General features: G+C 44.9%; 1 protein-coding gene across 6 annotated transcripts in view; it reads left to right on the top strand.

Annotated features, from left to right (window-relative positions):
- Positions 1-12,130: 12,130 nt before the first annotated feature.
- The window catches only part of ppip5k1a (diphosphoinositol pentakisphosphate kinase 1a), a 48,689-nt gene continuing 41,956 nt past the window's right edge, over positions 12,131-18,863 (top strand). For all 6 annotated transcript variants that reach the window (XM_046333033.1, XM_046333034.1, XM_046333036.1 and 3 more), the window contains exon 1: positions 12,131-12,272. The gene's annotated coding sequence lies outside the window, so the exon portion shown is untranslated. The remainder of the gene's footprint in view (positions 12,273-18,863) is intronic.

Raw genomic sequence — 18,863 nt, forward strand, 5'->3', positions numbered from 1 at the left:
ATACACCCATGCGGCCAACCGCAATGATAGGCTCGATGATTCGCCAGGGCCAACTACTTGAACTTTAAAAGAAAACATTTACAACCAGGACATCTACTCGAAACGGTGCATGAGGAAGGCCCGCATCATCATCAAGGACCACACATACCCCAACCAGGAGCTGTTCACTTCTTACTGAACCCAAACCGGCTGCGCGCTTGCGCTATCGTGCATAAATTGATTTTGTCCCCCCACACCAAACGCGATCACGATACGCAGGTTAAAATATCAAAACAAACAATGAACCAATTATATTAATTTGGGGACATGTCGAAAAGCATGAAATGTTTATGGCAATTTAGCTAGCAGTTGCTAGCTAATTCGTCCTATTTAGCTAGCTTGCTGTTACTCGCTAATTTGTCCTGGGATATAAACATTGAGTTGTTATTTTACCCGAAATGCACAAGGTCCTCTACTCCGCCAATTAATCCACACAAAACCTGACCCCAAATTAATGTAATTGGTTCAGAGTTTGTTTTGATATTTTAACCTGTGTATCGTGATCACGTTTGGTGTGGGGGACAAAATACATTTATGCACGATGGCTCACTCGCGCAGACGGTTTGGGTTCCGTGTTAGTCTACTCCTGTCTGGCAGACTGTATCGGAACAAGGGGTCCGATACCAACAGGTTTAGACAATTTCTGTCTACAAGCCGTCAGACTGCTGAACACTTGAACTGGATCTGCTCTGATACTCTGCAACTTAACACACACCCACACTGACATCCACAAACGCACACATTAACTCAAATCAAAGTGTATTTGTCACGTGCGCTGAATACAACAGGTGTAGATCTTACAGTGAAATGCTTACTTACAGGCCCTAACCAACAGTGCAATTTCTAAGTAAAAAGGAAAGGTATTAGGTGAACAATAGATAAGGAAATAAATAAAAACAACAGTGAAAAATAACAGTAGCGTTACCTATTCAGGAGTCTTATGGCTTGGCGGTAAAAACTGTTGAGAAGCCTGTTGGTCCTAGACTTAGAGAGAACAGTCTATGACTGGGGTGGCTGGAGTCTTTGACAATTTTTAGGGCCTTTGACTGACACCTGCTGGTATAGCGGTCCTGGATGGCAGGCAGCTTAGCCCAGTGATGTAGTGGGCCATAGGCATTACCCTCTGTAGTGCCTTACGATCGGAGGCTGAGCAGTTGTCGTACCAGGCAGTGATGCAACCAGTAAGAATGCTCTTAATGTTGCAGCTGTAGAACCTTTTGAGGATCTGAGGACCCATTGCAAATCTTTTAGTTTCCTAAGGGGGAATATGCTTTGTCGTGCCCTCTTCACGACTGTCTTGGTGTGTTTGGACCATTCTAGTTTGTTGGTGATGTGGACACCAAGGAACTTGAAGCTCACAACCTGCACCACTACCCGTCGATGAGATTGGGGGCGTGCTCGGTCCTCCTTTTCCTGTAGTCCACAATCATATCCTTAGTCCTGGTTACGTTGAGGGATAGGTTGTTAAGCTCATCCCGGCTAGGTTTCTGACCTCCTCCCTATAGGCTGTCTCGTCATTGTCGTGATCAGGCCTTTCGTCTGCAAACTTAATTATGGTGTTGGAGTTGTGTCTGGCCACCCAGTCGTGGGTGAACAGGGAGTACAGGAGGGACTGAGCACTTACCCCTGAGGGGCTCCGGTGTTGAGGATCAGCGTGGCAGATGTGTTGATACCTGCTCTCACCACCTGGGGGCAGCCTGTCTGTAAGTCCAGGATCCAGTTACAGAGGGAGGTGTTTAGTCCCAGCATCCTTAGGTTAATGATACACACACATCACAGCTGCTGCTACCAGACTATTATTATGATTGCTAAGTACCCTATGCTGCTATACAATTTAAACACTTGACCCCCAACCCCCCCTTCCCAAAAATGGTGCCTTCCTGTTTATACTGATGCTAACATGTTTATTATATTCTACTGAGCCATTTACTTTGTTCGTATTCTTAAACACCACGTGATCAAAAGTATGCGGACACCTGCTCATCGAACATCTCATTCCAAAATCATGGGCTTTAATATGGAGTTGGTCCCCCCTTTGCTGCAATAACAGCCTCTACTCTAAATGTTGGAACATTGCTACAGGGATTTGTTTCCATTTAGCCACAAGAGCATTAGTAAAGTCGGGCACTGATGTTGGGCGATTAGGCCTGGCTTGCAGTCTGTGTTCCAATTCATCCCAAAGGTGTTCAATGGGGTTGAGTAGTGATGCCGGAAGGGCGGGCAGGTGCGGGCAGCGATCTGTTGAAGAGCATGCATGTAGTTTTACTTGCATTTAAAAGCAGTATGAGGCCACGGAAGGGGAGTTGTATGGCATTGAAGCTCATCTGGAGGTTAGTTAACACAGTGTCCAACGAAGGGCCAGTGGTATACAGAATGGAGTCGTCTGCGAAGAGGTGGATCAAAGAATCACTAGTAGCGAGAGCGACATCATTGATGTATACAGAGAAGAGAGTCGCCTCGAGAATTGAACCCTGTGGCACCCCCATAGAGACTGCAAGAGGTACCCCCATAGAAACTGCCAGAGGTCCGGACAACAGGCCCTCCGATTTGACATACTGAACTCTATAGGAGAAATAGTTGGTGAACCAAGCGAGGCAATCATTTGAGAAACCAAGGCTGTTGAGTCTGCCAATAAGAATGTTTTGATTGACAGAGTCGAAAGGCTTAGCCAGGTTGATGAATACGGCTGCACAATAATGTCTCTTATCGATGGCAGTTATGATATCGTTTAGAAACTTGAGCGTGGCTGAGGTGCACCCATGACCAGCTCTGAAACCAGATTTCATAGTGGAGAAGGTATGGAGAGATTCCAAATGGTCTGTAATATGTTTGTTAACTTGGCTTTCAAAGACCTTAGAAAGGCAGGGTAGAATAGATATAGGTCTAGAGTGTCTCCCCCTTTGAAGAGGGGGATGACCGCAGCAGCTTTCCAATCTATGAGAATCTAAGATGATACGAAAGAGAGGTTGATCAGGCTAGTAATAGGGGTTGCAACAATTTCAGCAGGTAATTTTAGAAATGGAGGGTCCAGATTGTCTCGCACGGCTGATTTGTAGGGGTTCAAGTTTTGCATCTCTTTCAGAACATCAGCTATCTGGATTTGGGTGAAGGAGAAGTGGGGGAGGTTTGGGCGAGTTGCTGTGGGGAGCGCAGGGCTGTTGACTGGGTAGGGGTAGCCAGGTGGAAAGCACGGCCAGCCGTAGAAAACTGCTTATTGAAATGCTCAATTGTTATGGATTTATCAGTAGTGACAGTGTTTCCTAGTCTCAGTGCAGTGGGCAGCTGGGAGGAGGTGCTCTTATTCTCCATGGACTTTACAGTGTCCCAGAACTTTTTTGAGTTTGTACTACAGGATGCAAATTTCTGTTAGCCTTAGCTAGCCTTTGCTTTCCTAACTACTGCCTGTGTATATTGGTTCCTAACTTTCCTGAAAAGTTGCATATCACGGGGCTATTCGATGCTAATGCAGAATGCCACAGGATGTTTTTGTGCTGGTCAGGGGCAGACAGGTCTGGAGTGAACCAAGGGCTATATCTATTCCTGGCTCAAATTATTTTTGAATGGAGCATGCTTTTTTAAGATGGTGAGGAAGACACTTTTAAAGAATTACCAGGCATCCTCTACTGACGGGATGAGGTCAATGCCATTCCAGGATACCCCATTCTTTGAAGTGCTTTAGGGAGCATTTGACAGTGATGAGGGGTGGTTGTTTGACCGCAGACCCATTATGGATGCAGGCAATGAGGCAGTGATTGCTGAGATCTTGGTTGAAAACAGCAGAAGTGTATTTGGAGGGCAAGTTAGTTAGGAGGATATCTATGAGGGTGCCCGTGTTTACGGATTTGGGGTTGTACCTGGTAGGTTCATAGATAATTTGTGTGAGATTGAGGGCAACAAGCTTAGATTGCAGTAGCGTTATGCAGTAGCGTTAAGATTTCCCTTCACTGGAACTAAGGTGCGTAGCCCTAACCATGAAAATCAGCCCAGGCCACTTTACAGTTGGCACTATGCATTGGGGCAGGTATCATTCTCCTGGCATCCACCAAACCCAGATTTGTCCGTCAGACTGCCAGATGGTGATGCATGATTCATCACTCCAGAGAATGCGTTTCCACTGCACCAGAGTCCAATGATGGCAAGCTTTACACCACTCCAGCTAACGCTTGGCATTGCCAATGGTAATTTTAGGCTTGTGTGTGGTTGCTCGGCAATGAAAACCCATTACTTGAAGCTCCCGTCAAACAGCTATTGTGCTGACGTTGCATCCACATGCAGTTTGGAACTCAGTAGTGAGTGTTGCAAACGAAGACAGACAATTTTTACTTGCTATAAGCTTCAGCACTCGGCACTCATTGCCTTCTTGAATCATGCAGAGATGGGCATCATGAGAGATGGGCGTCTCGTCATTGATTTTGTCGGAAAGGGGAGAAATTGTGGTTTACAATGGTATTGATATTACAGTTGATCTGGAAGTATTACATTTTTTGGGTGCAAAATAAGGTAAATTGTACGAACCAGCGCGATGTAGTGAGTTAGTTTACGTTAATCCATTTGTTCAACATGCAGACAAAGGAGTCTAAAAAGCTACCGCTAAACTTTGTTCTAACAAGTCAAACTACGTTTCTATTTAATCCTCAGGTATCCTAAAATGTAAATAACGTCCTCTTCGTGGTGTGCGAACAGACAGATATTTTCTCAGACGGAAAGTTTTTGTAGGACTCTTCCTACAAAAACTTATAATTCTTGCTTGTTTTTGAAGAAACGCACCTAAAACAATGAACAAAGACTGTTGACATCTAGTGGAAGCCATAGGAATTGCAATCTGGGAGCTGGAATTACATAGGACCCATATATTTACATTGTAAGAGCCTGGGACCGCCCTAAAAAATACATTCTGGTTGTTTTTTCTTTGGAATTTCGCCTGCCATATCAATTGTGTATAGTCTCAGACATGATTTTTACATTTTTAAAAACTTCAAAGTGTTTTCTATCCAATGCTACCAATTATATGCATATCCTGCCTTCTGGGCCTAAGTAACAGGCGGTTTACTTTGGGCATGTCAGTCAGGTGGAAATTCAGGAAAATAGACCCTATCCCTAATAAATTTGGTTGCCAACCACCATATAAAATCCACAGAAGAAAAATAACAAGGAAGAAGGGGAGTGTGAGAGGGTTGGAGGATTGGAGGTCGAAAATGGTGGCGAGTAGTGCGTACAAAATGGAGGAAATTGAGAAAAAGTTGGTGAAGCTCAGCTGTGCTGGAATGTGAACAATATGGGTGTCAGTTCAGATGGTTTGGAGCGAGGGATGAGGGTCAAGGACCGGAATTGTCGGTAGTGGAAAGACATAGGAAGAAGAGAGATCATGATACAAAAAGCAGTGGAGCTTTAAGTAAAGAAAGGATAAAGAGGGACAAGGTAGGAAGTAAGAGTAATGTGTTGGAGTGGAAAGTGTTGATAGTGTTTGATGAGACCACAGGGCCGCACTTAAACCCTATCCGACTAACTAATGCCATAGAGAAAGAGGTAGGTGAAGTGAAATTAGCTTGATTAATTGGAAATGATAGATTGTTAATATTGTGTGGTAGCCAGGCTCAACAAGCGAAGATTCCGAAAATTGAAAATCTCAATGGGAAGAAGATTAAATGCGATGTCCTTATGCTAGATTGTGGGGAGCCATCACCGGGGTCTCAATTTCTATGTCCACAGATGATATTAAAGAAAATGTGAAGGGGGGCAGAGTGATTGATACCAAAAGGTTGATCAGTAGGAAAGAGGGTAAAATAAGTGAAACCTTATCAGTGATAGCGAGATTTGAGAAAGTCTTGCCAGGAAAAGTACAGATCCTTGGTTTCAATTTTAGAGAATTTGTCCCATATGCACTGGTGTGTTTTAAATGCCAAAGAATGGGACATGTAACTGCTCAGTGTAAAGGAAAGAAAATATTGCCAAGTGTGGAAGGGCACGTGATTACGGTGAATGTGGAAGCAATGTGAAGCTTAAGTGCTGTAATTGTGGGGAAGAACACAATGCAGCATTGGGTGAATGCCAGGTACAGAGAGAGGCTAGAGAGGTCAGAGATCTGCGCAGTGACATGAGCCTAACAAACAAGCTAAATAACTTCTATGCTCGCTTTAAGGAAAGTAACGCTGAAACATGCATGAGAACAACAGCTGTTCCGGATGACTGTGTGATCATGCTCTCTGCAACCGATGAGAGTAAGACCTTTAAACAGGTCAACATTCACAAGGCCGCTGTGCCAGAAGGATTACCAGGACGTGTACTCCAAGCATGTGCTGACCAACTGGCAAGTGTCTTCACTGACGTTTTCAACCTCTCCCTGTCTGAGTCTGTAATACCAACATGTTTCAATGAAACCACCATAGTCCCTGTGCCCAAGAACACTAGGGTCACCTGCCTAAATGTCTACCGACCCGACCCGTAGCATTCACGTCTGTAGCCATGAAATGCTTTGAAAGGCTGGTCATGGCTCACATCAACACCATTATCCCAGAAACCTTAGACCCACTTCAATTTGCATACTGCACCAACAGATCCACAGATGATGCCATCTCTGTTGCACTCCACACTGCCCTTTCCCACCTGGACAAAAGGAACACCTAAGTGAGAATGCTATTCATTGACGACAGCTCAGTGTTCAACACCATAGTGCCCTCAAAGCTCATCACTAAGCTTAGGACACAGGGACTAAACACCTCCCTCTGCAACTGGATCCTGGACTTCCTGACAGGCCACCCCCAAGTGGTAAGGGTAAGTAACAACAAATCCGACACATCATCAACACGGGGGCCCCTCACGGGTGCGTGCTCAGTCCCCTCCTGTACTCCCTGTTCACTCATGACTGCACGGCCAGGCACGACTCCAATACCATCATTAAGTTTTCTGATGACACAACAGTGGTAGGCCTGATCACAGACAACTATGATACATATTATAGGGAGGAGGTCAGAGACCTGACCATGTGGTGCAAGGACAACAACCTCTCCCTCAGTGTGATCAAGACAAAGGAGATGCTTGTGGACTACAGGAAAAAGAGAACCAAGCACATTCTCCCCAGTGGAGCAGGTTGAGAGCTTCAAGTTTCTTGGCATGCACATCAACAACAAACTAACATGGTCCAAGCACATCAAGACAGTCGTGAAGAGGACACGACAAAACCTTTGGCGTGGGTCCTCAGATCCTCAAAATGATTTTACAGCTGCACCATCGAGAGCATCCTGACGGGTTGTATCACTGCCTGGTATGGCAGCTGCTCGGCCTCTGACCGCAAGGCACTACAGAGGGTAGTGCGTACGGCCCAGTACATCACCGGGGCCAAGCTTGCTGCCATCCAGGACTTCTATACCAGGCGCTGTCAGAGGAAGGCCTTAAACATTGTCAAAGACTCCAGCCACCCTAGTCACAGACTGTTCTCTCTACTACCACACGGCAAGCGGTACCAGAGCACCAAGTCTAGGTTCCAGAGACTTCTAAACAGCTTCTACCTCCAAACCATAAGACTCCTGAACAGCTAATCAAATGGATACCCAGACCATTTGCACCCCCCACACGCTGCTACTACTCTGTTATTGTCTATGCATAGCCACATTAACAACCTTATCTGCATGTGCATAATTATCTCAATTACCTCAACACCGGTGCCCCCGCACATTGACACATTGACTCGGTACCTGTACCCCCTGTATATAGCCCCGCTATTGTTATTTACTGCTGCTCTTTAGTTATGTGTTATTCTTACCTCTTTTAAAAAATATATTTAAAATTTTTAGGTATTTTCTAAAAACTGCGCTGTTGGTTAAGGGCTTGTAAGTAAGCATTTCACTGTAAGGTCTATGGGCATTCGGTGAAGTTCTAGGTCATTACATTATGGTCTCCTATACATCCTCTCTATGTGTAGGAGACAGTGGTTCTTTAACTCTTTTCACTTCAGCTTGAAGGCATCAGTCACCAGTCCTGTCTCAGGGGTCCAGGGCTCTGGACTGTTATATTCGGCGTATGTGACAAATAAAATTAGATTTGATCTAGGATCAGTCGTGATGTATCATATGCAGAGGCCGTAAAACAGATTGGTAGAACTACAGTGAGGACTGATGGAGTTTACATGGATGTACCTGTAGTAAGTGGACCTACTGTCAGGCTGATGGAGTTTACATGGATGTATCTGTATTAAGTGGACCTACTGTCAGACTGATGGAGTTTACATAGATGTACCTGTAGTAAGTGGACCTACTGTCAGGCTGATGGAGTTTACATAGATGTACCTGTAGTAAGTGGACCTACTGTCAGGCTGATGGAGTTTACATGGATGTACCTGTAGTAAGTGGACCTACTGTCAGACTGGTGGAGTTTACATGGATGTACCTGTAGTAAGTGGACCTACTGTCAGGCTGATGGAGTTTACATGGATGTACCTGTAGTACATTTACATTACATTGAAGTTATTTAGCAGACGCTCTTATCCAGAGCGACTTACAAATTGGTGCATTCACCTTATGACATCCAGTGGAACAGCCACTTTACAATAGTGCATCTAAATATTTTAAGGGGGGGGTGAGAATGATTACTTTATCCTATCCTAGGTATTCCTTAAAGAGGTGGGGTTTCAGGTGTCTCCGGAAGGTGGTGATTGACTCCGCTGTCCTGGCGTCGTGAGGGAGTTTGTTCCACCATTGGGGAGCCAGAGCAGCGAACAGTTTTGACTGGGCTGAGCGGGAACTGTACTTCCTCAGTGGTAGGGAGGCGAGCAGGCCAGAGGTGGATGAACGCAGTGCCCTTATTTGGGTGTAGGGCCTGATCAGAGCCTGGAGGTACTGAGGTGCCCTTCCCCTCACAGCTCCGTAGGCAAGCACCATGGTCTTGTAGCGGATGCGAGCTTCAACTGGAAGCCAGTGGAGAGAGCGGAGGAGCGGGGTGACGTGAGAGAACTTGGGAAGGTTGAACACTAGACGGGCTGCGGCGTTCTGGATGAGTTGTAGGGGTTTAATGGCACAGGCAGGGAGCCCAGCCAACAGCGAGTTGCAATAATCCAGACGGGAGATGAAAAGTGCCTGGATTAGGACCTGCGCCGCTTCCTGTGTGAGGCAGGGTCGTACTCTGCGGATGTTGTAGAGCATGAACCTACAGGAACGGGCCACCGCCTTGATGTTAGTTGAGAACGACAGGGTGTTGTCCAGGATCACGCCAAGGTTCTTAGCGCTCTGGGAGGAGGACACAATGGAGTTGTCAACCGTGATGGCGAGATCATGGAACGGGCAGTCCTTCCCCGGGAGGAAGAGCAGCTCCGTCTTGCCGAAGTTCAGCTTGAGGTGGTGATCCGTCATCCACACTGATATGTCTGCCAGACATGCAGAGATGCGATTCGCCACCTGGTCATCAGAAGGGGGAAAGGAGAAGATTAATTGTGTGTCGTCTGCATAGCAATGATAGGAGAGACCATGTGAGGTTATGACAGAGCCAAGTGACTTGGTGTATAGCGAGAATAGGAGAGGGCCTAGAACAGAGCCCTGGGGACACCAGTGGTGAGAGCGTGTGGTGAGGAGACAGATTCTCGCCACGCCACCTGGTAGGAGCGACCTGTCAGGTAGGACGCAATCCAAGCGTGGGCCGCGCCGGAGATGCCCAACTCGGAGAGGGTGGAGAGGAGGATCTGATGGTTCACAGTATCGAAGGCAGCCGATAGGTCTAGAAGGATGAGAGCAGAGGAGAGAGAGTTAGCTTTAGCGGTGCGGAGCGCCTCCGTGATACAGAGAAGAGCAGTCTCAGTTGAATGACTAGTCTTGAAACCTGACTGATTTGGATCAAGAAGGTCATTCTGAGAGAGATAGCGGGAGAGCTGATCAAGGACGGCACGTTCAAGAGTTTTGGAGAGAAAAGAAAGAAGGGATACTGGTCTGTAGTTGTTGACATCGGAGGGATCGAGTGTAGGTTTTTTCAGAAGGGGTGCAACTCTCGCTCTCTTGAAGACGGAAGGGACGTAGCCAGCGGTCAGGGATAAGTTGATGAGCGAGGTGAGGTAAGGGAGGGGGTGGTAGAGGGTAGGGATTTATTTGGTTTCGAATGTTATTTTCATGATACTACAGAATTGGGCAGATCAAGATTGATAGTACATTCCACCACAGTAGGTGGCAGCATGCACTTTAAACGTTTGTTTTCGGCCCCCATGATATCATAGAAGAAGAAGATGTGTAGAAGGCGTATGATATGATGTGGAAGCAGGGAGTGTTAATCAAGTTTGATATTATGGGGTAGGAGGAAGAATGTTCAACTGAATAAAGGATTTCCTGTTTGGAAGGTCTATCCAGGTGAGGGTGAGAAAGTCACTATCAGGCAGCTACCTGGTGGATAATGGTACAGAACGGAACATGATTACTCCTCTGTTGTTCTCAATCATGATCAATTATGTTTACTCTCAGGTACAGCCGGATATTGGGAGGTCGTTACTTGCAGAAATGTGCCATACATCGTCAGGAAGCAATAGATGAGGTAGATCGGTGGCCATTAATGTGGGGATTCAGGTTCTCTAGAGAAAACTCAGACAGTGTTCTTTACCAGGAAGAAGGTGAGGTATGCTTGAGGTTGTATGGGAGAAACTTGGAGAGGGTGGGGGCCTTCAGGTTCCTTGGGGTATACTTTGACACTAGACTGACCTGGGCAGAACACATTGAGAGAGTGGTGGGAAAGTTTAAGAAGGTGCTGAATGTCTCATCCTACAGGCATGTTGGGAACATGAGCAAAGACAGAACACAAGCTTTGGGTGGGTAATACCCAGGCAAAGGAGATGGGACTGTATGGAGGGGAGTTTAGTCCAACGGTAGGTTTTCATGTAAAACCACCATGGCTACTCCCACCTCCAGTAGTTGATCTAGAAGTGTTGAGGAAACAGAGTGTTGAGCCTTCTGATTTGTTTAACAGACATCTGTTGTTGTTTTTTTCCTTAACTAAGTAAGTTACTTAGGAACAAATTCTTATTTTCAATGACAGCCTAGGAACAGTGGGTTAACTGCCTTGTTCAGGGGCAGAATGACAGATTTTGACCTTGTCAGCTCGGGGATTTGATCTTGCAACCTTTCGGATACTATTCTAACCACTAGGCTACCTGCCACCTCCTGTCCTTGGATATTGTGTATCAGGATTTTGTGGCCATTTACACAGATGGTTCAAAAGATGGTCAGCATTTTCTAGTGCAGGAATGTTGGGTGGAAGTCAGGAAACGTATTACAGATCCTATGGCTGTATGTACGGCAACATTGATGGGCATACTGTTGGTCTTGCAGTGGGTGGAGGAAGTCAAGCCAGAAAGAGTAGTTATTTGCGCTGATTCATGTGCAGTGTTAATGAGTCTCCAGTCCTTTAGATCACATAGCAGACAAGACCTGCTTTATGAGGTGCTACAAACCCATTGCAGGATTAGACAGATGGGTATACAGTTAAGATTTACTTGGGTCCCAGCCCATGTGGGGTGGAAGGGAACGAGGCAGTTGTACAGATGTACTGGCTAAACAAGCACTAAGAAATGGGGATGTTGTAGTTTCAATGAGCAAGACAGAGGCAAAAAGACTGATATGGACAGTGATGGTGCAGAGATAGCAGGAGCAGGGGAATAGAGATACTAAGGGCAGGCATTTATTTCAAGTACAGAGGAAAGTCGGGGAGGGGAGGACGGCAGGAAGGGACAGAAGAGAGGAGTCTATTTTTTACAAGATTAAGGGTGAGACACAGACGGTTGAATAAGACATTAAATGTGACAGGAAAGCATCCAACAGGAAAGTGTGATTATTGCCAGGAAACAGAGACAGTGGAGCAGGTATCGCTACAGTGTGGGCAGTATCAGAGGGAAAGAGAGAGGCTGATATCTAGTATGAGGGAGAAGGGGATACAGGAAATTATTTTAAACGGTGGATTGAGTAGAACGTTATTAGATATAGTCTCAAATATGTTCTATTTTTTTAAGAGCAACGGGGCTGTCAGATAGGATTTAGTTTCTCTCTGTCTCACACTCCAGTACAGTAGGTGGCGGTAATGCACTACAACGTTGGATGCCAACCGCCGATAATCTCCACCAAAGAAGAAGTAGTAGTAGTAGGTGGCGATAATGCAGCATTATTGGATGCCAACCTCTGTTAAACCTCACCGAAGAAGAAGTGAGGTATCGCTTAAAAGCTGTCAAGGGGGAAAGAGTCGAAAAGACGTCAACAAAACGATATAGCCACTTCGTAAGTAACTTGTTGCTTAATTATCATCGACAGTTATATATCTGGTATAATAACTACAGTACTAGCTAGCTGAGTCACGGGGGGCATTGATTACATACAAAAATGGCACGAATACAGTCTTGATTTACATAGCTAACTAGCGTTACCAGTCTTAGCTAGTACAGCCGGGTTTGCAAACGTAGCTAGCTAACGTTACTGTTATGAGTTCAGCTATCTAACTATGATGCCAATGTTATTTACTATTATTATTATTGTTCTCTTATTCAAGATAGCCGAGGTAGTTAACTATAGCTAGTATTATTCGAGGTGTTAGATAAAATAGCTAGTATTATTCGAGGTGTTAGGATAAAATAGCAAACGTAGCTAGCTAATCTAACCTAGCTTGCTGATTTATTCACACTAACGTTAACTAGTTTTGATCATGGTTTTGAAGCCGACAAACAAATGAAGTCTTCTCTCGCTGCTCTGTGGATAAGAGGGCCGAGGTTCAACCCTCACGTTGACACAACGACATATCAGGGCTTTACAAGAATAGGATAATCAACATCTCGCAAGATGTTACATTGATTTGATGAAAGACTGCTGCATGCATCTTTGCATCTGCAACCGTTTACAACTCTCTCGTCAATGCAGGATGTGAGTTCACTTAGCCCTATAAATAGTATGCGAAATTCATTATATTAATAACAAATATTTACATTTGGATGTAATTGTTTATTTCTGTTATGCTTTATACATTCATTACACGCACAAAAATACTATATGTAAATGTTTATTAGTATCATGAATCTGTTCCATTACACAAGTTATTGGACGAAGGTGTCTTATGTATGGGGGAGTACATTAAGAAAAATTAATAATAAGAAGTTCAATTGAGACCTTTTTTGTGTGTGTGTGGGGGGGTAGTGTTCCCACACGGACATATCTCCATGTTACACTGCGTGAATATGGAAGACAGAGGGACCACCTATGCTAATTAGCTATCTAGAATGCTCAGAACACCTGTGTGTAACGAAGGCAGCCAGAAACTTACTGAAAGATACTGTTGGCTGCAACTGATAAAGCCGGTTGAAACAGTGCACAGTAAGTGTTTTTTGCATTTGTGAAATAATTGATCTGATATTAATGTAGAGGGCTTTATGTTTCTAGGACTGTATTGCAAGTGACAATTGATTCAAGTTTAGATGGAGTGATGGGCTGTTTTGGCTGTCAGAGCCAGTCTACCTCTGAAAATAACATGCGGTCCTTGGACCTCTTAAGGAGCCTATCGTTACCCCTAGAGTACATCATGAGCTAGAATTTGGCATATTGTTTATAGGAATAGTGTTCTGTGCAGCCATCAAGTCAGCAACATCAGATTGTTTTTATATTTAGGTATTGAGTTGGTACATTCTTTGGTTACCTCACATTGATATGGAACAAGAAATCTTAATTAGCAAAGATTATTGTTATAAAATTTCAACTCTATTGGACTCTACCTGGATGCACCGCACAGGTACATAAAACCTATTTGTAAGTTTGTCTGAGATGAGTCTTACTGTTAGCCAGTGTAGCCTAATGACCCAAGAGAAAGGAATAGCTCTTCAATCCTCAGGTTGTTTTTAGCCTAAATAATCAATAATATTTCAACCGGACAATAACGTCGTCAATATAAAAGATAAACAAGAAAGGCACTCTCTCGGTCAGATGCATGAAAAAGCTCTGACACTTTAGGGCCCACCCATTCAGACTGCTCTGACTTCCTAATTTTTCAGAATACACGCCTGAAACCATTTCTAAAGACTGTTGACATATAGTGGAAGGCAGAGGAACTGCAATTTGAGTCCTAAGTCAATGGATACTGTAATGGCATTGAATAGAAAACTACAAAAATAACTACTTCCCGAATGGACGTTTCTCAGGTTTTCGTCTGTCAAATTAGTTCTGTTATACTCAGACACTATTTTAACAGTTTTGGAAACTTTAGTGTGTTTTCTATCCAAATCTACCAGCATATCATATCTTCTGGGCCAGAGAAGCAGGTAGTTTAATTTGGGCATGCTTTTCATCCAACATTCCGAATGCTGCCCCATACCCTAGAGAAGTTAACCGGCTTATTTTGGTGTGCAGATTGATAGATTTGTGAAGATGAATCAACTCTCATTATGATTTCAGTTAGATTCTAGCCTATATGATTAGGCTATTTTTGAATGACCTCTGTTGGGGAACGTAGCCTAAACTAAAACGTATATATGTGGTGGGTGGTTAGAATTAGATGTGAGTTTTATTGTAGTCTATATACGTGTCCTGCCGCTGTTTACCGAACTGTGCCATTACTCACATGGATAGCCTAAATTGTCTTTGAGCTTTTTCACGGCTAATAGTCACTGTAACGGCATCTAGCCTACCATTAGTGATGATGGCCAATGTACCATGGACTTTGCTACTTTCACACAGTCAGCAGAATTTAGCTTTGTATGGGAGTTGGGGGCAGATATCAAACAGCAGTGTTCTGTTTGTGCCTAGCTTTCATTTAGTCAGTGCTGGCAAGTACAGGATTTTGTGTTAACATTTCTGTCTCTCTGTGATTTTAATGCAGCATTGTTCAAGTAGGTAGAGTAATTAGACCTGACAGGTTCTACACACTCCCCTGCTGTTCCTCCTCTACCCCTACCTAGTCCCTATATTGTAGGTAATCACGTTTTAGGCTTCTCCATTTTTTTCGCTAGGTTTTTTGTTGTTGACATGTCCAGGCATGTAAGATGCTTTTGTGCAGTAATTAGGCAACATATTTTGTAGCCTGACTATGCTATTCTATAATACTCAGCCAGGCACAGAATATTAGTAACAGTCTGTGAATAACAGCTCTCCTGATGGGAATCAACTGCCTGGATATTGTCTCTACAAGAGGCTTGTCTTACAAAGTTCTGTATGATGTAGCAGGTTGTAATGAGTGGTAACAGCTAACCGAGAGCTTAGTAATCGGCCATGTAGGCCAGTGCTGCTCTGTCATGGGACACAGACCTGCGACCACAGTTCAGCGCTGATGTCAAATCATCCACACAACACATACAATAGATGTGTTCTTCCTGAGGTTTTCCAACGCCTGATTACAGGGTTTTGCTGATGTCAGGGCAGGCGGTGTAACATTTAGTGTTTGGGGGGGAATCGATGCGCCCTCATGCCACTGCTGTGTGCTCTTAACAGATGAGCTTGGTCACACTCTGGGGCATCGGACAGTGTCCAGTTTTACAGAGCAATTATCAGTATGGAACTGGGCCTCTAGCCCCTCCCCCGTCTTAATATGGATCCTGTTGGGAATCCTATGGGCCAGTGGTTCCCAAACTTTTTATAGTCCCGTACCCCTTCAAACATTCAACCTCCAGCTGCGTACCCCCTCTAGCACCACGGTCAGCGCACTCCAGCGGCGTACCCCCTCTAGCACCAGCGTCAGCGCACTCAAATGTTTTTTGCCATCATTGTAAGCCTGCCACATCTTCATCTATACAATGAATTTATTAAACATAAGAATGAGTGAGTTTTTGTCACAACCCGGGTCGTGGGAAGTGACAGAGCTCTTATAGGACCAGGGCACAAATAATAATAATAATAATACATTTTGGTCTTTATTTAACCATCGTACTAATAAAACCTTATTTGTTCATTGAAGATTGTGAGTAACTTGTGCTTGAAAGGATGCTCATAACTCTGCAATGTTGGGTTGTATCGGAGTCTCAGCCTTAAATCATTTCCCACAGTCTGTGCCTTTTCCGTTTTCATGTCGGTGCGGGCTGAGAATCCACTTTCTCAAAGGTACGTGATTGCAAAGGGCATCAGTGTCTTAACAGAGTGATTTGCCAAGGCAGGATACTCTGAGCGCAGACCAATCCTGAAATCTGGCAGTGGCTTCTGATTAAATTAAATTTTCACAGAACCGCTTGTTGTAATTTTCGATAAGGTTCTCTTGTTCAGATATCGGTAAGTGGATTGGAGACAGGGCATGAAAGGGATAACAAATCCAGTTGTTTGTGTCATCTGTTTCAGGAAAGTAATTGAGCACACAGCTCACTCCGGTGCTTCGCTGTATCACATTTGACATTGTCCGTAAGCTTGAGTTAATTTACACACAAATCATACAACGAAAATCAAATCAAATTTTATTTGTCACATACACATGGTTAGCAGATGTTAATGCGAGTGTAGCGAAATGCTTGTGCTTCTAGTTCCGACAATGCAGTAATAACCAACAAGTAATCTAACTAACAATTCCAAAACTACTGTCTTATACACACACAAGTGTAAGGGGATAAAGAATATGTACATAAAGATATATGAATGAGTGATGGTACAGAGCGGCATAGGCAAGATACAGTAATGTTATCGAGTACAGTATATACATATGAGATGCGTATGTAAACAAAGTGGCATAGTTAAAGTGGCTAGTGATACATGTATTACATAAAGATGCAGTAGATGATATAGAGTACAGTATATACATATGAGATGAATAATGTCGGGTATGTAAACATTATATTAGGTAGCATTGTAAAGTGGCTAGTGATATATTTTACATTTCCCATCAATTCCCATTATTAAAGTGGCTGGAGTTGGGTCAGTGTCAATGACAGTGTGTTGGCAGCAGCCACTCAATGTTAGTGGTGGCTGTTTGTGAACAGGCAGTGGCTCGGGTGGTTGTTGTCCTTGATGATCTTTATGGCCTTCCTGTAACATCGGGTGGTGTAGGTGTCCTGGAGGGCAGGTAGTTTGCCCCCGGTGATGCGTTGTGCAGACCTCACTACCCTCTGGAGAGCCTTACAGTTGTGGGCGGAGCAGTTGCCGTACCAGGCGGTGATACAGCCCGCCAGTTTGAGTGCTTTTGGTGACAAGCCGAATTTCTTCAGCCTCATGAGGTTGAAGAGGCGCTGCTGCGCCTTCTTCACGATGCTGTCTGTGTGGGTGTACCAATTCAGTTTGTCTGTGATGTGTATGCCGAGGAACTTAAAACTTACTACCCTCTCCACTACTGTTCCATGGATGTGGATAGGGGGGTGTTCCCTCTGCTGTTTCCTGAAGTCCACAATCATCTCCTTAGTTTTGTTGACGTTGAGTGTGAGGTTATTTTCCTGACACCACACTCCCGAGGGCCCTCACCTCCTCCCTGTAGGCCGTCTCGTCGTTGTTGGTGATCAAGCCTACCACTGTGTCGTCCGCAAACTTGATGATTGAGTTGGAGGCGTGCGTGGCCATGCAGTCGTGGGTGAACAGGGAGTACAGGAGAGGGCTCAGAACGCACCCTTGTGGGGCCCCAGTGTTGAGGATCAGCGGGGTGGAGATGTTGTTGCCTACCCTCACCGCCTGGGGGCGGTCCGTCAGGAAGTCCAGCACCCAGTTGCACAGGGCGGGGTCGAGACCCAGGGTCTCGAGCTTGATGACGAGCTTGGAGGGTACTATGGTGTTGAATGCCGAGCTGTAGTCGATGAACAGCATTCTCACATAGGTATTCCTCTTGTCCAGATGGGTTAGGGCAGTGTGGTTGAGATTGCATCGTCTGTGGACCTATTTGGGCGGTAAGCAAATTGGAGTGGGTCTAGGGTGTCAGGTAGGGTGGAGGTGATATGGTCCTTGACTAGTCTCTCAAAGCACTTCATGATGACGGAAGTGAGTGCTACGGGGCGGTAGTCGTTTAGCTCAGTCACCTTAGCTTTCTTGGGAACAGGAACAATGGTGGCCCTCTTGAAGCATGTGGGAACAGCAGACTGGGATAGGGATTGATTGAATATGTCCGTAAACACACCAGCCAGCTGGTCTGTGCATGCTCTGAGGGCGCGGCTGGGGATGCTGTCTGGGCCTGCAGCCTTGCGAGGGTTAACACGTTTAAATGTTTTACTCACCTCAGCTGCAGTGAAGGAGAGGCCGCATGTTTTGTTTGCAGGCCGTGTCAGTGGCACTGTATTGTCCTCAAAGCGGGCAAAAAAGTTATTTTGTCTGCCTGGGAGCAAGACATCCTGGTCCGTGACGGGGTTGGTTTTCTTTTTGTAATCCGTGATTGACTGTAGACCCTGCCACATACCTCTTGTGTCTGAGCCGTTGAATTGATATTCTACTTTGTCTCTATACTGACGCTTAGCTAGTTTGATTGCCTTGCGGAGGGAATAGCTACACTGTTTGTATTCGGTCATGTTACCGGTCACCTTGCCCTGATTAAAAGCAGTGGTTCGCGCTTTCAGTTTCACGCGAATGCTGCCATCAATCCACGGTTTCTGGTTTGGGAATGTTTTAATCGTTGCTATGGGAACATCATCTTCAACGCATGTTCTAATGAACTCGCACACCGAATCAGCGTATTCGTCAATGTTGTTGTCTGACGCAATACGAAACATATCCCAGTCCACGTGATGGAAGCAGTCTTGGAGTGTGGAATCAGATTGGTCGGACCAGCGTTGAACAGACCTCACCGTGGGAGCTTCTTGTTTTAGTTTCTGTCTGTAGAAAGACCTGTGTGTTGTCCTTGTTAAGGCAGAAGAGATCTAACTTCTGAATCATAGCCTCAATTTTGTCCCGCATATTGAATATAGTTGCGAAGTGTCTCTGTAATCCTAGATTCAGATCATT

The sequence above is a fragment of the Oncorhynchus gorbuscha genome, unplaced genomic scaffold, assembly GCF_021184085.1.
Source record: "Oncorhynchus gorbuscha isolate QuinsamMale2020 ecotype Even-year unplaced genomic scaffold, OgorEven_v1.0 Un_scaffold_333, whole genome shotgun sequence".
NCBI classification, from domain to species: Eukaryota; Metazoa; Chordata; class Actinopteri; order Salmoniformes; family Salmonidae; genus Oncorhynchus; species Oncorhynchus gorbuscha.